The 18,421-nt window shown below is 34.2% G+C and overlaps 1 long non-coding RNA gene across 1 annotated transcript in view; it reads left to right on the top strand.

Moving 5' to 3' along the window:
- The window catches only part of LOC110262237, a 52,044-nt gene that overhangs the window by 20,399 nt on the left and 13,224 nt on the right, over window positions 1–18,421 (top strand). Inside the window, exon 3 of the long non-coding RNA XR_002347054.1 lies at window positions 16,474–16,556. This is a non-coding gene — a long non-coding RNA (uncharacterized LOC110262237). The remainder of the gene's footprint in view (window positions 1–16,473; window positions 16,557–18,421) is intronic.

Raw genomic sequence — 18,421 nt, 5'->3', positions numbered from 1 at the left:
GAAGCAATTTCTATTATTCTCGAGTTCCTAAGTCTACTGTAAACTTGGATCAATACTCCATCGCTGTTGAAAAATGTCTATCTTTAGTTAAATGTAAGAAATTATATGAATATTAAAGAAATGGAGAAGACGGCAATATCATCTTCGACTTCCTCTCAAAGATTAGATGAATGTGTCAGTGAATTAAATGTTTCATAAACAAGGAAAAGCTTTATCTGATGCAAGTGACTCTGGACTCGAAACTAAGTTGCTCCAGTTTTTGTCTGCCATCTTCCTATATCCTGGGTTATTTTATGCTGCAACCAACACAATATGACCTGCTGGTAAATTGTATTGTCATGATAGACAATCCAAACCAGATATTGGAACAGATCTGGGCTGTGCCTATTGGATCTCACTGGAAGAGCGTTACCAAGGAGACTCCATGGCTACCACAGAGATAAATGGCTCAGGTAAAAGGGGAAGGAACAAGCTGGTCAGCCACCAGCAAGCAAAGGACAATGCTGTTAGCTGGTTTTTTGGTTTGTTGGTTTTGATCTTGTTCTACCTGCCTATTTTTGCTCATAACTGCATGTGTGAAGCAATGCTTACACAGTCACTGTCTTTTAATCACTTATACCATCTCTACAGAAGGTCTTCATTACAAACATAGTGAAAACTCTGAGTTTTTAAAGATGTGAAGGCTATGCTGTAAGTTACTAACTTGATGCATTTCATAAGAATATTTGAGATGGATTGAAGGCATATATAATAGAAAAAGTACATAAAGTTATTTGAGTAAAAAATATGTCTTAGCAAAGAGTACATACATTTTGTTGTGGTAAATTATTTCATTTTTACTGCTGCTCACACCATAGTTTTTATGTATCTAATAAACTCATCAAAGGTATGTTTAAAATCTGGGTCAATTTATTTCTCCAATTAACGAGGACAAGGTTAATATTTGCTTTTTTTAATTCTTAGTGATCATGCTCAACCTTGTCCCAATATTATTCACCTATGGAAGCTGACAGTAATGCAGAAAACATGGAATCACATGCTAGAAGATAGTGGATTGGTGATGGGAATGTGTGGAAATTCTTTTTTGATTGCTTCCATTTTTCTTGATAAGATACAAAGGAATTATCTCAGATTGAGGCTGGGGAGAATAGGCTGGGAATAAGAAGTTATGGAATATTTGTACTTGGTGGTATAATTGCATGGAAACATGAAGGGCCAGTGTATTTGAAGTTGATGGTCTTATACTGAAAGTGGAGTTAGTAAATAGGTCCTGTATCTCCCTCTAGGCACCTTCAGCTGCAGGGGTTAATGGGTTAGGAAATTGGATATAATCAGCCAGGAAAATTTGACAAAGAGAGGTGCAAGGAAGCTGAGGGTGTGTGCAAGAAAGTATTTATAAGACTGACCTTAGAATTTAATCTGGGTAGGCACATTCAGCTGCAGGGGTTTAGGGGTTACAAAATTGAATATAATCAACCAGGAAAATTTGACAAAGAGAGGTGCAAGGAAGCTGAGAGTGTGTCCAAGAAAGTATTTATAAGACTGACCTTAGAATTTGATTGGGATAGAAAAAGGGGAATGGTATCAGGAAAGTGGAGGATAGTGAAAAGATGGTAGGGTCAATTTTAACATTGTAGAAATTAGAAGTATCAAGTTAGAGAAAAATATCTTGCTTATATCAGAATACCCATTCTTGATGTAATCATCAATATCATCTCACCTGATTAAATTATGTTCTATAAAATGGGGGGAATACATAGATAGCAAAGCCATGCATAATTTATTATAAGTCAATATAGAATTTATATACTGGAGTTCCCATTGTGGTTCAGTGGATTAAGAACCTGACATAGTGTCCAAGAGGATATGGGTTTAATCCCTGGCATCACTCAGTGGGTTAAAGATCCAGCATTGCTGCAAACTGTGGCATAGCTTGCAGATGTGGCTAGGGTCTGGCGTTGTTGTGTTGTTGTGTCTGTGGTGTAGGCCTGTAGCTGCAGTTCTGATTTAACCCCTAGCCTGGAAACTTCCATATGATGCAGGTTGGGCTGTGGAAAAATAAAAATAAAAAATAAATAAAACATTATACTGTGTGTATATATATATATATATATATATATATATGTATGTATGTAAATTGGTAGGTAGCATTCTTCTTAAGTTTGGTAACTGAACACAAACAAAATTAGTGATTATATTATCATATTTTAACCATTTGCAATTATGTTTTCCATTTTTTACTTCATTTGTCAACATTTCTAAGGTTTCAGACACAGAACATTTATACTGTTATATGTATGTACTGCCTATCACTTGAATTTTTCCATTTCTAAAACTATATACATGTGTGGCCCATTATTAGTGTGTAATCAATCCTGCTCTGTAGTTGGAGTTGTCCATACAAGTCAGGGGTACAAACTGCCTCACCCAAGGGGATGTATCAATTTGTAAGGTATAATATGAGTAAAGGTAAATCTATCAATCTATCTACCTACCTATCTCCATATCTGTATTTCTTTCATCCTTGTATCTTGGGTGCCCAAGATTCTTTCACTGTTTATTCATTTCTCTAGAGCAGGTGGAAGGAATCACTTTTGGTGACATCCACATCAATCAGTTTTCTACATATAGTCAACTCTTATAATGGTCAAAGGAAAATAATCAATAGCTTAACTCACTGTTTTCCATTGTTGGATATGTGACAGGATCCCTTGTAAGCTTTTAAAAATTGCTGACACCTGCACTCTGTCTCAGACCAAATCAAAATATTTGGGGGTTGGGGCTTTGGGCCAGAGTTTCCCACTTCCACAAATCAAATATGATTTTAATAGACTGTCCATCTATTTCACTTGTAGGGATGCCATGATCCACTAGCCAATACAAAAATATCTGTAGATTAGACTATTCTGATAAATGTTTTGACTCTCTGACCAAACAACTACGTTCACCTTGTTCTTGACAATAAAGTACTACCATCTGGCCTCTGAAATCCCAGGATCTCAATGGTATTTAGAGATCCCTATTTGATTGTAGCACTGTCCTCTATAATAAATGGCTTATAAAGAAGAGGTACAATAAAGCTCTTTAAAGATGGATGTGAAGGGCTCCCTTGATTATGTTTCTCACTACCTTGGGTAAGAGAATGTCAGATCCTAACAAACATAGTTAAGGGTTGGCGTGGGTACGGAGTTCTTGCATGGTAAATTTTCTTCACCATTCCAGTCATACTAAGCCTTTGAGTAACTGCCTTTACAGTATACCAAGGAAGATAAAGCCCTTCACTTTTACTTGTTATAAATAGTCCATATTTTAGTAGGCCCAGCAAACACAGACCGTTCTCAACTCTTCAGACTTACACATTGGATCTGGAATCTCAGTACATCAATAAATTAACTTAATCAAACATTGTAAATTGGTTGAATAGACTTTGAAGTTGTATCTGAATGTATCTTGAGTTTTATAGCTAGAATTTAAAAAAAAACCTCAAAAGTTGTATTTTAAAATACTAAATCTCCCTTTAATAAAATGGAATTACTAAATTTATAATTTTTGCATTGCTTTCAAGTAACAATTTACAAGATTCTGTACTTCCCAAATGCATTGCCATGTTTACACAAAAATAAACTACAAAACTTGTATCCATAAATAAAGCTTAAAAGTGATGGAAAACCTACTGAAGATACTGAAAGTATAAAAAAATGGGAAGAAAAATAGGATATAACGAAATTACATAGTGAACATAAAAACAAGTGGGAAATGAGTTCCCATTGTGATTTAGTGGATTAGCAGCCCTACATAGTGTCTGTGAGGATGCAAGTTCCACCACTCACCTCGCTCAATGGGTTAAGGATCCCACATTGCCACAAGTTGTGGTGTAGGTTTTAGATGTAGGCTTGGATCCAGCATTGCTGTGTCTACTGTGGTGTAGGTCAGCAGCTGCAGCTCCAATTTGACCCCTAGCCTGAGAACTTCCATATGCCACAGGTGCAGCCGTAAAAAGAACACACACACACACACACACACGGGGAATAATATTAAACTGCTTTGTATATGTGATAAAAAGTGAAATCTAATTAAAAGTTGACTCCCTAGGAGTTCTGTTGTGGCACAGCAGAACAACTCAGACTAATATCCATGAGTATGCGGGTTCGATTTGTGGCCTCACTCAGTAGGTAGGCAGTCTGGCAGCTCTGATTTGACTCCTAGCCTGGGAACTCCCAAACGCCATGGGTGCTGCCTTAAAAGGCAGGAGAAAAAAAAAAAAAAAGTTGACTCGTGAATTGTCTCACATTTATCATAGCTATTTTCATGTACATGAATCAGACTGTTTTCACTTCTGGCTTGAATAGAAGTTCAAGTATATGGATGACAGTTCCTATTCAAACATTTGGTATTTTTATTAATTGTATTTGCCTTTGATTTGATGAATGTGTTTGAATGTCAGTACACATTTATACATCATCCTTAACCTTAAGGAGACAGAGCTCTTTTACAATGGCCTTCTCAGGAAAGTTAATTGTTTTAATTTAGAGAATGCATCTGTAAGGAAATTTCTGAGGTGTCTGTATAAATAATTTATGAAACCAAGGACAGGTTCAGATCAAATTGTGAAATGTAAGAAATGTTCTCAGTTTCTTGCTGCCCTGCTCTGGTGATAATTCCTCACTAGGGCAGAGACCATGTGTTCACCAAACAGCCTTTATCAAAATTTGCCCTGAGGAAATTTCTGGAACATGTTTGTCTTAAATGTAGATAGAATCATGTATAAAATGTGGCTCATAATATACACATATCTAAAAAGTAACAGAATCCAACAGGACTCCATATTTTAGAGTATCTTTTATGAAATGTGTTTTTAAATAAGACCTTCATTAATCAAAATGAAAAATTCTTTATTATTGAGAATTCAAAAGTTATCCAGTAGAACTGAGTGGTTCTGTTTGTTCAGTTTTTAGTTTTGAATTTTAGAAGAGCTGTCAATATTCCCTGAAATTTTATTATACAAATAAAGGGTTCTTCCACATATGGTTTTGACTGAGTATAGAAGTTGGTGTTTCCTAAGTTTCTGTTGGAAATTTCACTTTAGAAAAGAGCCACATAAAAGAACCCCTTTAGATAAAAAGTACAATAGGAGAGTGTACTATTTAACCAGTGTCTTACTTTATAGACTCATTTATTGAGGTAGTGTTTGATATATACCTGGCACATGGAAGGCATATGGTATGCATTATTTGAATGAATAAATGCATGCTATCTACAGTGGGTGTGAAAAAAATTTTATTTACCCCAAAGGAGAGATTAAAAATGAGTTTTATTAAAAACATACCTAAAGCACAGGTATGTTTGAAGGTATGGCTTCGGTTTGATCAAGTAAACTCAAAATCCTCTTTGGAAAGAAGTAAGTAATTTATATTTTTTGAAAGGCAGACTAATCATTTTTTGTAATATTACATCTCTGAAAATGTATTTTTAATGCTTAGAGAATTTTGATGCCCAACCCATAAGATAAAATTTTATCCTTCTCCCCCTAAAATTCTCAAAGTGAATTAAACTCATGTGAATATTCAAGAGCTATGCCTGGCATATAGGACTTAAAAGATTGGAGGTAGGTTTTTCTTAAATAAAAATAAATTCACAGCCATCAGGAGATTATAAATCCTAGATAAAGTGAAATAAGTATCAAAGAGTAATAAGCTTTTCTATTTGTATTTCCAATATGTTTAATTTAAAGATTCCTTTTATAGCAGAAATCAAGACCATTTCCATTTTGGTCTTGCTGTTTACAAACGGTCTCAGGTTTTTAGCCTCCCGGTCCAGACCTTTTTCATACATGCTGATAATGTGTGGTACTCTTATTTCATATCTTAGATACATACATCAGTTTGTAGTTATTCAAATTAATCTTGTTTGATTAGATATTCACCAATTGTTTAAATGTATGCTTTTAAATGAAATTAGTAATCTACTTAGAAGAGAGGGATGTAAATTTAAGTCATGATTTAAGAGTAATAAAATGTACCTTGACTGCTAAATAATTACATCCTGACACATCATGAAAAGTTATCACTAACAATAGAAAAACAAGATTATAGTATTATTAAGAAAAAAGTCAAATTGATCCAAAATGCCAAGAGAAAAGTCTTGAAAATATTCTACTACTATGAGTAGAATACTGATGAAACCTGTAATACTTATATCAGCTCTCCAGTGATAAGCAAAGTTTCTTATCCATGGCTTTCAATAAAATACACAATTAAAAATCATACAGGGTTTAATTTATTTGACATAAAGCACAATAATGTTTTCGTACTTTTGAAAGTAGAGCTAGATTAAATAGTTCATTTAGGTTGAAAAATTAACATGAAAAGTAGAGCGTATTAGGTGTCTTTAGAGAATAACAAAGTCCTTTGAAGATCCTAAGGAAATTGCATAATTGGAATAGACATAGAAAAGTTTTTGGTATTATTATTTTCAGGAGGGCATATGAGTTTAAGAGTTGTGCTTCTTACTGGTAGTATTTCAACCAGTTAAGCTGGTGGAATGAGGGCATTGCATCCTAAAGAAACAGTCAAGAATGGCATAGATTTAAGAGGGGAGTTGGATCAGAAAAGAGAGAAAATTTGATTGGAAGATTGTGTGTGTGTGTGTGCATGCGTGCATGCGCTCGGAAAGGGAGGAAATGAAAATTCAAATAGAAATTCACATAGAAACACACAAGGTGATTTCATATAGAAATGCGTATTGAAGCAAATATGAGGGAATCAGGAGTAAAATACTGTTAGGAAGTCTGAGTTGAAGAGAGTAAATGAATTTCCCCCTCTGCTCTTGGAAGATTAATTTCAAATAATGTAGAGGTGTACTTGATGGAGAAAATGGAGAACAAATGAATTGGGAGCTGATGCATATTAGTGGTGTCAGAGGGTATTGGGATTGGATGTGCAGGTCACTGAGAAAGTTATACATATAGGATTTTGTAGTAATTGGATGTAGTTTGTTGGAGACAGAAAGATCAAGTACAACAAGGTCTTTACAAAAGGAATGCTGAAAAAATAGTGCTCATTCCCCAGCCGTTTGTGTCTCTGCTATGAGGAACTGTGCAAGGAGAGATACTGAGATATTATGCACACTGTGAAGCATAACGTCTGCTTGGGAAGATGATCAGGTAACTGTAGGAGAATGATGTTTTGAGAGAACGTGGTGCTTTGGGGGTATGGAAGCAGGCATCTCTACTGGGGGAACATAAGAGATTTTCAGAGGAAGAGATAGCAGATTTTCTCCACTTGAAGATGGGACTGTGGCTGGCTGGAGTTTTGTGTTCTTCAGTGCTTACCTGGGAAACACCTGGAGCATGGTTTCTGTGAGGGGGGTCAGGTGAAGCCCATAATGATCAAATCATCAAAACTTGTATATTCAAGAGATGGGTTTTGCTATAGATATATTTTAAGTAGAGGAGACATGATCAGTTTTCATTAAGACAAACAAACTACTTATGAAGAGTGATAAATTGAAAACAGGAAGACTGGTTAGGAATGTACATTGTCAGGCAAAGGTCAAGAGTTGGAGATTAGATTAAGGCAGAAGAAGAGTGATTAGAGAGATAGAAATAGATTCAAAAAATGATTATGAAAACTGTGATGGTGCTGATGATAGTGATGCTGATGCAGGTGGTGATGCTGTTTCTGCTGGTGATGATTACAGGTAACATCTTGAGCACTTGCTATTTGACTTGTCCTGTTGAAAGTTTATTACATAAAATCATTTCACATAATCTTTATGACAGCCTTATAAGATTAGACCAGTTTTTATCTTTATTTTTAAAAAAAGAGGAAATGAATGTTTATAAACTTTGAATAACTTGTTCAAGATTTTAGGAACACTAAAACTTGCTTTTTTAACCAGGCAATCTGGAACTGCTGCTTTAGGGCCACTTAATCATTTCATGTTTCACTAAATATTTAGGGGTTAAAATGGTCAGCTGATTGGTAGGGGATAAGTTTGATTAGGGAAGAATCTCTAATTTCTTCCAATGTTCTAACTTTAGGCATATAGGATAATGGTAGTCCCATTTGTCGAGACAGAATGTTGGTAAAGATATCAGATTTGCTAGATTATGATTAGTTTAGGGAAGAACTGTCTAGTAAGATCTAAGCTGAAAATAAATTTGTTCTTTTCTATCTAGGGAGATAAACAAATTACAAATTCTCTAAAGAGAGACTGTAGGGTGAAGGAAAATATTTTGTGAAAGTGCAAAACAGGAACTGACCATTACTGTATTGACTCAATGTATTTTTGAGGTTTTCCTAGTCTTCCTTTTATTTTCAATGACACAAGGGTTTTTTTTATTCAGTTGCTAACTTCACTTATTTAAAAAACAATCTGGAAGAATTTAATTCAACATTGTTTTATGAGCAGCTGCCGAGTTAAGAACAAAATTTTACTCAAATCACTGAGACATATAGGTCTTCAAAGATCACATTTTTGAAGGATAACTTTTCCAGTATAATGGCAGTAATATCTACTCATGCCTTATCCAACTGCCCCGTCTCATCTGATTTGGATGCTCATCCTTCCTCTTGTACACTCTAATAATGATGCCATCTCTAACTTGTATATCTTTGCTAGCTTTCATGTGTGAGGAGCAGGGCTGATAATTACATTTCTATTTGCTTCTTTCACAGGCATCAATTTTCATGTTAAAAAAAACCTGAAAATATCCCCTGGAAAATACCTCTAGGACATATAATTTTCATACATTGTGATGGATTTTATCATTAAAATTTATGGTGATCAATCTATAAAAAAGGAAAGCCAGTGCTTTATAAGGTAATCTTTCCATCATGCTAAAAACTCAGACTGATAATTAAGACCAAAAACTTCCACAGGAAAACCACTAAAATTCTCAAGTTTTACTTGAATGGCTTCTTGTATTGTCAGGAGCCCCTTTTTGGCAGTGTAGATAAAGAGCTGTGCATCCTTGCAAGCTTGATAATGACATTCTGTCACCATTGAAAACACAAGGTGAATCTCCTGTGGAGAAAAGAGAATGTCTTATCCTAAATGGACAACTAATGAGATACTTAAAAGCATAGCCAGTGAAATGTATTACTGGAACAAGGTCTATATAAATTTGTTTGAGGCCTCTGGTTCATTGATTTGTTTATGAGGATGTCTTAGATTGATATATTTTTTTTACTGCTGTTGCCAAGAATAGATTGCAGACATATTGAACAAATCTTATTTGGTGAGAATTCCCAGAGGGAGTATCAGAATTAGCAGTCCCTGTCAATAATATCTGAGAGTCTCCTGCTTGATTTTCAAAAACAAAATTAGTTACACAGTAATTGCTTCTCTAATGTTGTTTATATTACAGCCAGTTCTGAAAGTCAGTAATTTACCCTGAAGAAACAAACAAAGCCACATGTCCTTAACATTGTCATAACTGCCCATCTCATTTATCTGTAATGTAGCTGTGTCTAAATAAAGAAAGTAAATGAAGAACTAAGCAATTAAGGAGGGAATTTATTTTCCACCAGCTAGACTAGATCACCATATTTTTGTCAGCTTTTCTCAGTAGTGGCATTGATTCTCCACTTTCATTTTCTGTGAGTATAAATGAAAACACAAAACTGTAGCAAATATTTATACAATATGTAGTCTTGTGTTTGAGCAGAGAGCTGGTTAATATAAAAGAGTAGGCAATGATACCACCACTCTTACAGAAGAATAGATATAGTTCAGTATACACTTGTCCTTTAAATGAGGAACTGTGAGAAAATGGAAATTTTCAATAGAAATTTTCACATAAGTTTAGGGTGTAGATTTACCAGAACTCCACAAGAACACTGAAAAATTTGAGTAAATTACAGAGTCTATAAAAGCAGCTCTAAAATCAAAAATTATAAAAATCAGTAGGAAAGCTGCAAACGTTTAAATACATCACAATGCTCCTAGCCCTAACTAAAGAGAGCATTTACTATAGTCACCATTCATCATTTATATTTTGGCGTAGTAGGAAATTATTAATGATAGAACAGATGAAAATATCAGTGATTTTAAATTTTCTTCAACGTGTCACCGTGTCGTTCAACTCTCAGTGATATACCCTGGGTCAGGTGGCTAAAAATTGTAATGATTGACCGTTTATTGCTGGAAATTACCAAAAATAATAACACAAAATTTAGACTTATTTTGGAGAGCTCCCGTCATGGCTTAGTGGTTAACAAACTCGACTAGCATCCATGATGAGGGTTTGATCCCTGGCCTCGCTCAGTAGGTTAAGGATCTGGTGCTGCCGTGAGCTGTGGTGTAGGTTGCAGATGTGGCTCAGATCCCGCATTGCTGTGGCTTTGGCGTAGGCTGGCAGCTACAACTCCAATTAGATCCCTATCCTGGGAACCTCCATATGCCGCCAGTTCAGCCACAAAAGACAAAAAGACAAAAAAAAATTTGGGGGGTATAATCTTTACTGCAGATTTAATCAATATAATTGATGACAATTGTGCACGTTCAATGACTTTTAAAGTAACAGCATTGTCCCCTCACCTATCATGCTGTCTTTTTTTTTTTTTTTTTTTTTTTTTACCATTGAGATCTCTGTGTTCTTCTTACTGTTGGCCCAAATAAACTATTTGAAAAAGACGATATTAAAAATATTTTATCCTTTATCTTCACTATTTTTAATGGAGAAACCATAATGGGTAATTTTATGTGTTAATTTGACTGTGCCCTGGGATGCCCAGGTTGAATATTATTTCTGGGTGTATCTGTGAGGGTGTTTCTGAAGATTAGCATTTGGTTCCATAGACTAAGTAAAGCAGAGTGCCCTCCATAATGTGGGCGGGCATCATCCATTCTTCAGGGCCTGAATAATGGAGCAAAGAGGTGAAGGAAGGGAAATTTTACTCCCTTTGCCCAACCATTGAGCTGGTAGATTGGTCTTCTGTCCCCAAGCTAGGACAAGTGCTCCTGGTACACTTGGATTCAGACTTTATACCATCAATTTTGATTCTTTTGGTTTTCAGGCCTTTAGACTCAGGCAGGAGCTGCATCATTAGCTTTCCTGTGTTTTTAGCTTGAAAATGGCAGGTCATTGGTCTTCTCAGCCTCCATAATTGCATTAGCCAATTCCTTATTATAAATAATATGTATCATAATAAATCATATTTTAGGTATTCCTTATAATAAATCACATGCATACATACATATGCATGTCTCTATATACATATATATATAAATATATAAAATATATATTATATATTAGAGAAAGAACGAACCATGACTAATGTCAGGATATTTTAAGATATCTAGTCTTTGATGCTGCTAATAAAGAATTCTCATATTGTAGTCATCTGTGCAGTGATTCAGTAAGTTATAGCCAGCTTCTCTGTTGATAAGCATCTTAATCCTTCTTGTGTTGATTGTGTATATCATTGGATTTGTTATCTCACAAATATGAACTGATTTGTTTATATTTGAGATTATCAGATCAGTTTACAAATATTTGCACCAATTTACACTCTCATTTTTATCATGCAGGTTACACTGGGTTATGCTCATCTAACAAAAAATAGCAGAATCTCAGATTAAAACCAGGTTTATTTATCTTTACAACATATTTTTTACAGATAGCTAAATATTTTCCTCCATTTCTCCTCACTGCAGGACCCCGGCTGAGATAAGTGGTCATCTAATCCTTGGTCTGACACATTATATCTCACATGCTAAATACAACATGCTGTCTGTTTTTGTAAATAATTTTTTATTGAGATAACAGCCACACCCACCTATTTACATATCTTTATGACTACTTTGGAACTAAACAGTGCAGTAAGATACCTGCTTCTGAGACCCTAGAGCCTGCCTAGCTAAAATATTTGCCCTGTGACCCCTTTTAAAAGTTTATCGACCCCAGTCTAGTTCATTTATTTTGCTGACTGTGGTAAATGGAAAGAAATTGGGTCTGGTGAGCCATTCTCTGGCTCTTAAACTTTAATTCCTAAAATTGATTGAATTTCATCACATTTTATCTTTTAAGCAAGGGATCATGTGTTCTATTTACCTTGACTTATTTTCAGTTTAGCAATATCTGCCTGTTAATTTTATACTGCAAGGACAGCTAAACTGAGGATTAAAAAAATTGGATCACATTATTTTTGCCCTGGAATACTTCGGACTTTTTCCGTTGTCTTATGGTATTAGCTATTGATGAGATGTTTCAGACCAGTCTGATTTTTTTCTCCCCTACTCTGCATGATCTCTTTTCCTTTGCCTTTTGTATTCAGTGACCTGAGAAATTATTTTAACTTGAAAATATAGCATTTTAACCAGGATGTGTCTCAGTGTGTAACTTTTTCTAAATAATCCAATCACATTTTTTTAGTAACACAACATGCGTTTTCAATATATTTATTTAATTCTTCCTTCATAGAATAAAATATTTTTCTGTTATAGCCTTTCATATTTCTTTCTATTCCCTGTGTTCTGTGGCCTACCTAAGAGAGAGAGCTTTTTCTGATACTGGATGATCTTTCTTCTCCTTACCCACTATATTCTTTCTAGTTATCTTTCTTTTTCCAGTATTTGGTGTTCACTGTAATTTTTAAGTCCTTTCTCTATGCTATGAATTTATTTCAGCCATTTTTATTCCCGTTCTTGTCTCAGACTCATTGCTTTTTTAGTATTACTGCTTGTTTCATCATTTTGTTCCTCTGAGTCTCAAACTCATATTAATTTAATTTTGTAATTTTATCACCTCATATTTAATATCTCATTTCATTAAATATATAATGTCTTTAAATTCTTCTATGGTAACAGCCATAACATTGGGGGGGCATTTTTTTGGGGGGGTCTAGTTAATCTCAGAATTAAATACTTCATCACTTTCTCATTTTTTCACCTTTGGTCTACCGTCTTGTGTTGTGGATAGATGTCATTCTGCCTCATTTCTAACTCAGTTTTATTAATATTGTTTTTCTGATTATAATATGGTTAGATTTTCCTCAGTTCTTTTACTATATTGTGTAAGACTTGTCTCCACATCTAACATTTTATTTGAGAGGTAGCATAAATGTATGTTCTCTGTGGTCTTCTAAGAGCCTGAATATGTGCCAGTGTTTGTGTAGGGGAAGGTGAGGGTGGGTTAGGATCAAAAGTGTTAAATTAGAACTATGAATTCAGTGTGGAAACTGGTAGTTCATCAGTTCTGTGACAGGCCTTATACCACCTGGCTGGAATATATTCTGTCCTTTGTTGAGATATTTTTGAGCTTTGAATTTTTCCTCAGTGTGTTCAGATTCTTTTGCTTCTGGAAAACACCAAACCCAGATATCCCCATCAATTTATTTTGTTAGTTTTGAGTTAGGAAATTCCAGGATCTGCCATTTTTTATTCTGCCACTTTATGTTGGGTATTAAAAACTATTACAAATGTTTTTGATATGTCAATTTTAGAAATACTTCAAATCATTTTTGAGGAAAGCAATATATAAATAATAAATGACGCAAGTGTCAGCCCTACATAGCCGGTTCTCACATATAAAACCTTTATCAATTATTTAAAATGTGACCTCAGATTATTTCAACAGAGTATTTTGAATGAAATTTAAACAAAGCCTTTTTAGCAGATTTCTAGTGTAATTTTTTTTAATAATCAGTCACCATGCATGATATGAAATTTGCAAGTATATTAGTTGGAAAGATGATAAAGAGTTACTTTTGAGAGTTCAGAATTGAGTCAAATAGACTCATGTTCAACCTTAAGTGTTTCTGACCAATTCAGTGACTTTGGGTATATCACTTTATCTCTTTGAGCTCTAGTTTCCCCATATGTATTATCCATGTATTTGGGTTATTGTGTCTTCAGTTGTAGTTGAAGTACCTGGTATAGTCTGTCGTAGAATATCCTAAATGAATGGTAGTTATTTATTCTAGTTAATAATTTAAGATTTCATTCAATTTTAGTAAAAATGTAAAGTGGCAACTATACTGTGGCTATGCCATAAATGTAAAAACATGGATTTATATAAATATTGTAGCTACATCTTGCCACAGTTAGATATGAAAAATAATTTTTGAAAATTCTGAAGACCTGAAGGCAAGACAAATGCGTAAACATTTTTCCATATGCTATTTTAGTATCAGAGATCTGAAATAGTTCAAGTAAATCTCACTTTACAGTTACATGATTCTTTAATTTTGAGTTACTTTTAAAGTTTGCCCTATTGATTCTCCTCTTTTTTTGTGTTTTTTTCCCCCATTTGGAATAGTAATTTCAGTTAAAGATCACATAACAAATTTATATCCATATTAATTATTTAGAAAACTTAAACATTTACAAAATGTCTTTTGGAGTCTCTCCAGCTTTTCTTCTTTGGTAATCAGTTCTCTCCTATCTCCCTTGGCGAAAGAAATCTCCAGTTGCAACTTATAGGTGAAGAAGTGAAGTGCATAATTGATAAACGTAATTGAATTAACTGAGCTTATTAACTCTTGAATTGTCCAAAACCCTTCAACATCTACCACAGAAAATATAAAAACCCCACATGTTGGATAAAGCAGTCTTGTGCCTAAACAAAACAGTAATGGTTACTAATGTTATATTTTTCTTAGTGCATTTGTTAGTTTCCTACAAACTAATCAGAGAAAAGGCATTTTTTTCATATACTGGTTATGGGTGGTTTGTGTTCTTTCTTATATTTACAACTTCTACCTTAAAAAATAAATATAAAATATTTTAAAATCAAAAGCAAAATTAATTTAAAACTTTCCATAGGAGAGGTACACTTAAAAAAATCAGAAAATTTGATTTACAGGAGCATTTAACTTTACAGAGAAAAAGCATTCTGTAAATGAACCATAATCATTTTCATTATTTTAATGTCTATAGGAATAATGTTTTCCTATTTTTTCTTTTATTGCTTTATTTTGTTTTTTTCTTCTTTTTTTAGGTCTTCACTTCCCACTTGTATACTTTAATAAATCCATTTGATATTCTTACAATATCTACCCAGTGATCTGCGAAATCAAAATTAAATGGACCACTGCTATGAAATTTTGGCAATTTTGTTTAACTTGAATTGCCTTTTTTTTAAGCATGGCTATGGACTTGTGTGCCTGTGACCTTTGATCTGTTGTGGAAAACAGAAATATTTCTTTACCTCCATATTTACAATTTTCTGTGAATATTTTTCCTGAAGATAATTTATTTCTCCCTAATAATACAGTACTAAGGCTTTATCATTATAAGGTGTTATTCATTATCTTATTGAGTAACTTATTTTCAGGATTGTAATAAATCATCATTTACATACAGACATGTTTTATAGGCAGGTTTTAATCCATAAGTGCAGATTTCACAAGGTGTGCAGCTTAAATCCATAAGTTCAGAATTCACAAAGCAAGACAACATGTCCTTAAACTTATGAGAAATATTTCCTAGTGATAATTGTCCACAGTTGGGTATTATTCCATCATTGCTTATCACTTGTCTTTAAGCACTTGGTTCTACTAAAGATGGTGCTGTCTGTAGCAAGTTGACCTTTCACAGTGCAGTTGATCTTCTCAAAAAATGCACTCATTATGTAATAAGCATTATAAATAAAGAGACAGTGAATACTTATCTGGAGAGTCTTCAGACTTTTTTTATTACCTTTGTCTTTTCCCCCACTTTCAGAAACTGAATTTTTAAATTTTATTTACAGTGTTGTGTCAGTTTCTGCTATAGCATAGCAAGCCAGTCATAGATATATATATGTTCTCATACTATCTTCCATCTATCTCATACTATTTTCTATCTCATACTATCTATCTCATCTATCTCAACTATCATCTATCTCATACCATCTATCTCCTACTATCTTCCATCATGTTCTATCCCAAGAGATTGGATATAGTTCCCTGTGCAGTAGAGTAGGACCTCGTTGCTTATCCACTGTAAATGTAATAGTTTGTATCTACCAACCCCAAATTCCCCATCCAGCCCACTTCCTCCCTCTTCCCCCTTGGCAACCATAAGTTTGTTCTCTACATCTGCGAGTCTGAGAAACTGTAGTATTAAATGCATTTTGTGATGGAAAGATTAGAAGCAGCATTCTCATAGCAACTACCCACTGACCTCAGACTTTGACACTAAGAAGAAAACTCAGCTGAATGCTTATGGGACTAAATATGACCTTTCATATGGTATACGTTAAAAGAAATAAACCCAAAATACAACATCAGAAAATTAATGTTTAGTAATCCAATTTCTAGATCCCAGAGCCATTGCCTTTTGAAGGATCAACTCATAACTACTTTTCTTATTCTTTGTCTCCCTTACAGGACAATTATGATGTCGTACTTGGAAAAACCAGATCCCTCTCTAAAATGGCATATGGCATTTAAAAATATAAATCTCCATTTTCAGGGCTTGCATAAATCTAATGATTTTTTTCTCTTGAGCAAAGAGACTTTAATGCCTTCCTGGTGTGTTTTTCAGAGCACTGGATCAACATCACACATGGAATATATTTGTAAAGAGACAGACAGAATTATGTCATACCCAGAAGGGATAATAATCAGGTAACAAGCCTGCATTTGCTGCATTAATCATATTTTTGTGACTAAGAGAATTAAGAGTAGAGTTGGTTTTTATGCTTACGATGACCTTGTTCTCAGTCTCCACTTTTGGTGTGGCAAATCTGTTGATTTGTCTGCACATTGTGTCATTGGTAAAGTAAGGATAATAATGCATAATACCTCCTCATTGGATTAGGGTTTTGGAAAATAAAATTTCACATTTTGTGTGTTACTTGAAAATTTTACGCTATTCAGCTGCTAATGACTCTCTGGCAAAGAAAACTAAGGCATACTCTCTTATGATTTGCAGAGGATTTTAGGTGAATAATTACATTAATATTTTAAGTAAATTGCTCATCATATTTATATAATAGGATTTAGGGTTATTAGCATTATGTAAAAAGTAGGGGTATTAGGAATGAGGGAAATGATAAAGTGGACTCTTAAGGAGATCTGGTTTTAGGTAAGATAATGTTACATTGCACCTGGTAAAAGATAATCTAGTAACTATTTTTGGATATAATTTAGCATCTAATTGGAAATGATAGTGACTAGAAATGTCATGGTTTATTAATAAGCCTTTGGGATAAATTTGATCAGATAAGTGTATAAAACGGGGTGGTTACAGAATTCACTGTCAACAAATCTATCAGTTGAACTAGAGTTATAAGCACTGCATTAAGATATCAATTTGTGTTTGTTAACCTAAAATCATGTAATAGTGATGCTCATAATTGATAAAACTCAAGAGTTTGAAAAGCCATGGATGAAAATTCTTCATATTAAGAGATGGTCAATTTCCTAAATGATACTTCATTGCAAAGTGGTTGCATATGTCTGTCATTGTCAGCTTCCATAGAGAGAATATTACAGAGTGAGGTAGAACCTCTGTTTCTTTTGAAATTAAACAAGGTAGACTTTACAGTCATTTCTTATTTTTCCTGTTAACAGAACCCCAATTCTGCTCAGGCATTAGATAGCTGTATACTAAAGAGAAGGTCATATATTTCAAAATGTACACACCAGAGGCTAATTTTGTTCAGCTAAGCCTCTGATTATAATTGTTCTCTTTTTTCTTTTTTCTTTTTTCTTTTTTTCTTTTTTCTTTTTAGAACCTCACCTATGGCATATGGAAATTCCCAGGCTAAGGGCTGAATTGGAGCTGCAGCTGCTGGCCTACACCACAGTACCAGATTCGAGCTGTGTCTGTGACCTACACCAAAGCTCACGACAGTGTTGGATCCTTAACCCACTGAGTGAGGCCAGAGATTGAACCCACATCTTTGTGGATTCTAGTGAGGTTCATAACCCACTGAGCCACTCGAGAACTCCCTATTAATTCAGCTTTCATGCTGATGGCTCAAACATGTGATTGACTTCTGGCCTAATAGAGATGAGGAAAAATCTTCAAGGAAAAGACGGCTATTCTCACCAATAGCAGAGAAAAGTAGATGCAAAATAAAAGTCTTCTCTAATGGATTCTTCTGTGACATCTAACATTTTGGCAGTCATTTTGGGAACATGAGTAGATCCAGCAGAAAATAATTAATCAGTGTACCTATAGGCAGAGAAAATTCATAAAGAGAGTTACTCATTATGATGTAATGTATTCACTAAATTATCCAGTCATTCTGCATTTGATCTTCCTTTCCAGTTGTGATACTAAATTTCTCTACTGCCAGTTTAGTTTAGTTTGGTTCTTCTCTAACTTGTATGATAGTTGATGCTTAGTATTCAGTATATTGAAACATTTTTTAATGTTAGGCATTGTATCTCTCTGAGTGGATTTGAAAGCATGGAGAGTTTATGTCAGCGGCATAGATATATAAATTAGGGTTGCATTCATCTACATTTGTGGAAAAAATTTT

The sequence above is a fragment of the Sus scrofa genome, chromosome 9 (assembly GCF_000003025.6).
Source record: "Sus scrofa isolate TJ Tabasco breed Duroc chromosome 9, Sscrofa11.1, whole genome shotgun sequence".
In the NCBI taxonomy this organism is placed as follows: Eukaryota; Metazoa; Chordata; class Mammalia; order Artiodactyla; family Suidae; genus Sus; species Sus scrofa.
Note: the sequence above shows the minus strand (reverse complement) of the source record. Positions and strands in the feature narration are given on the sequence as shown.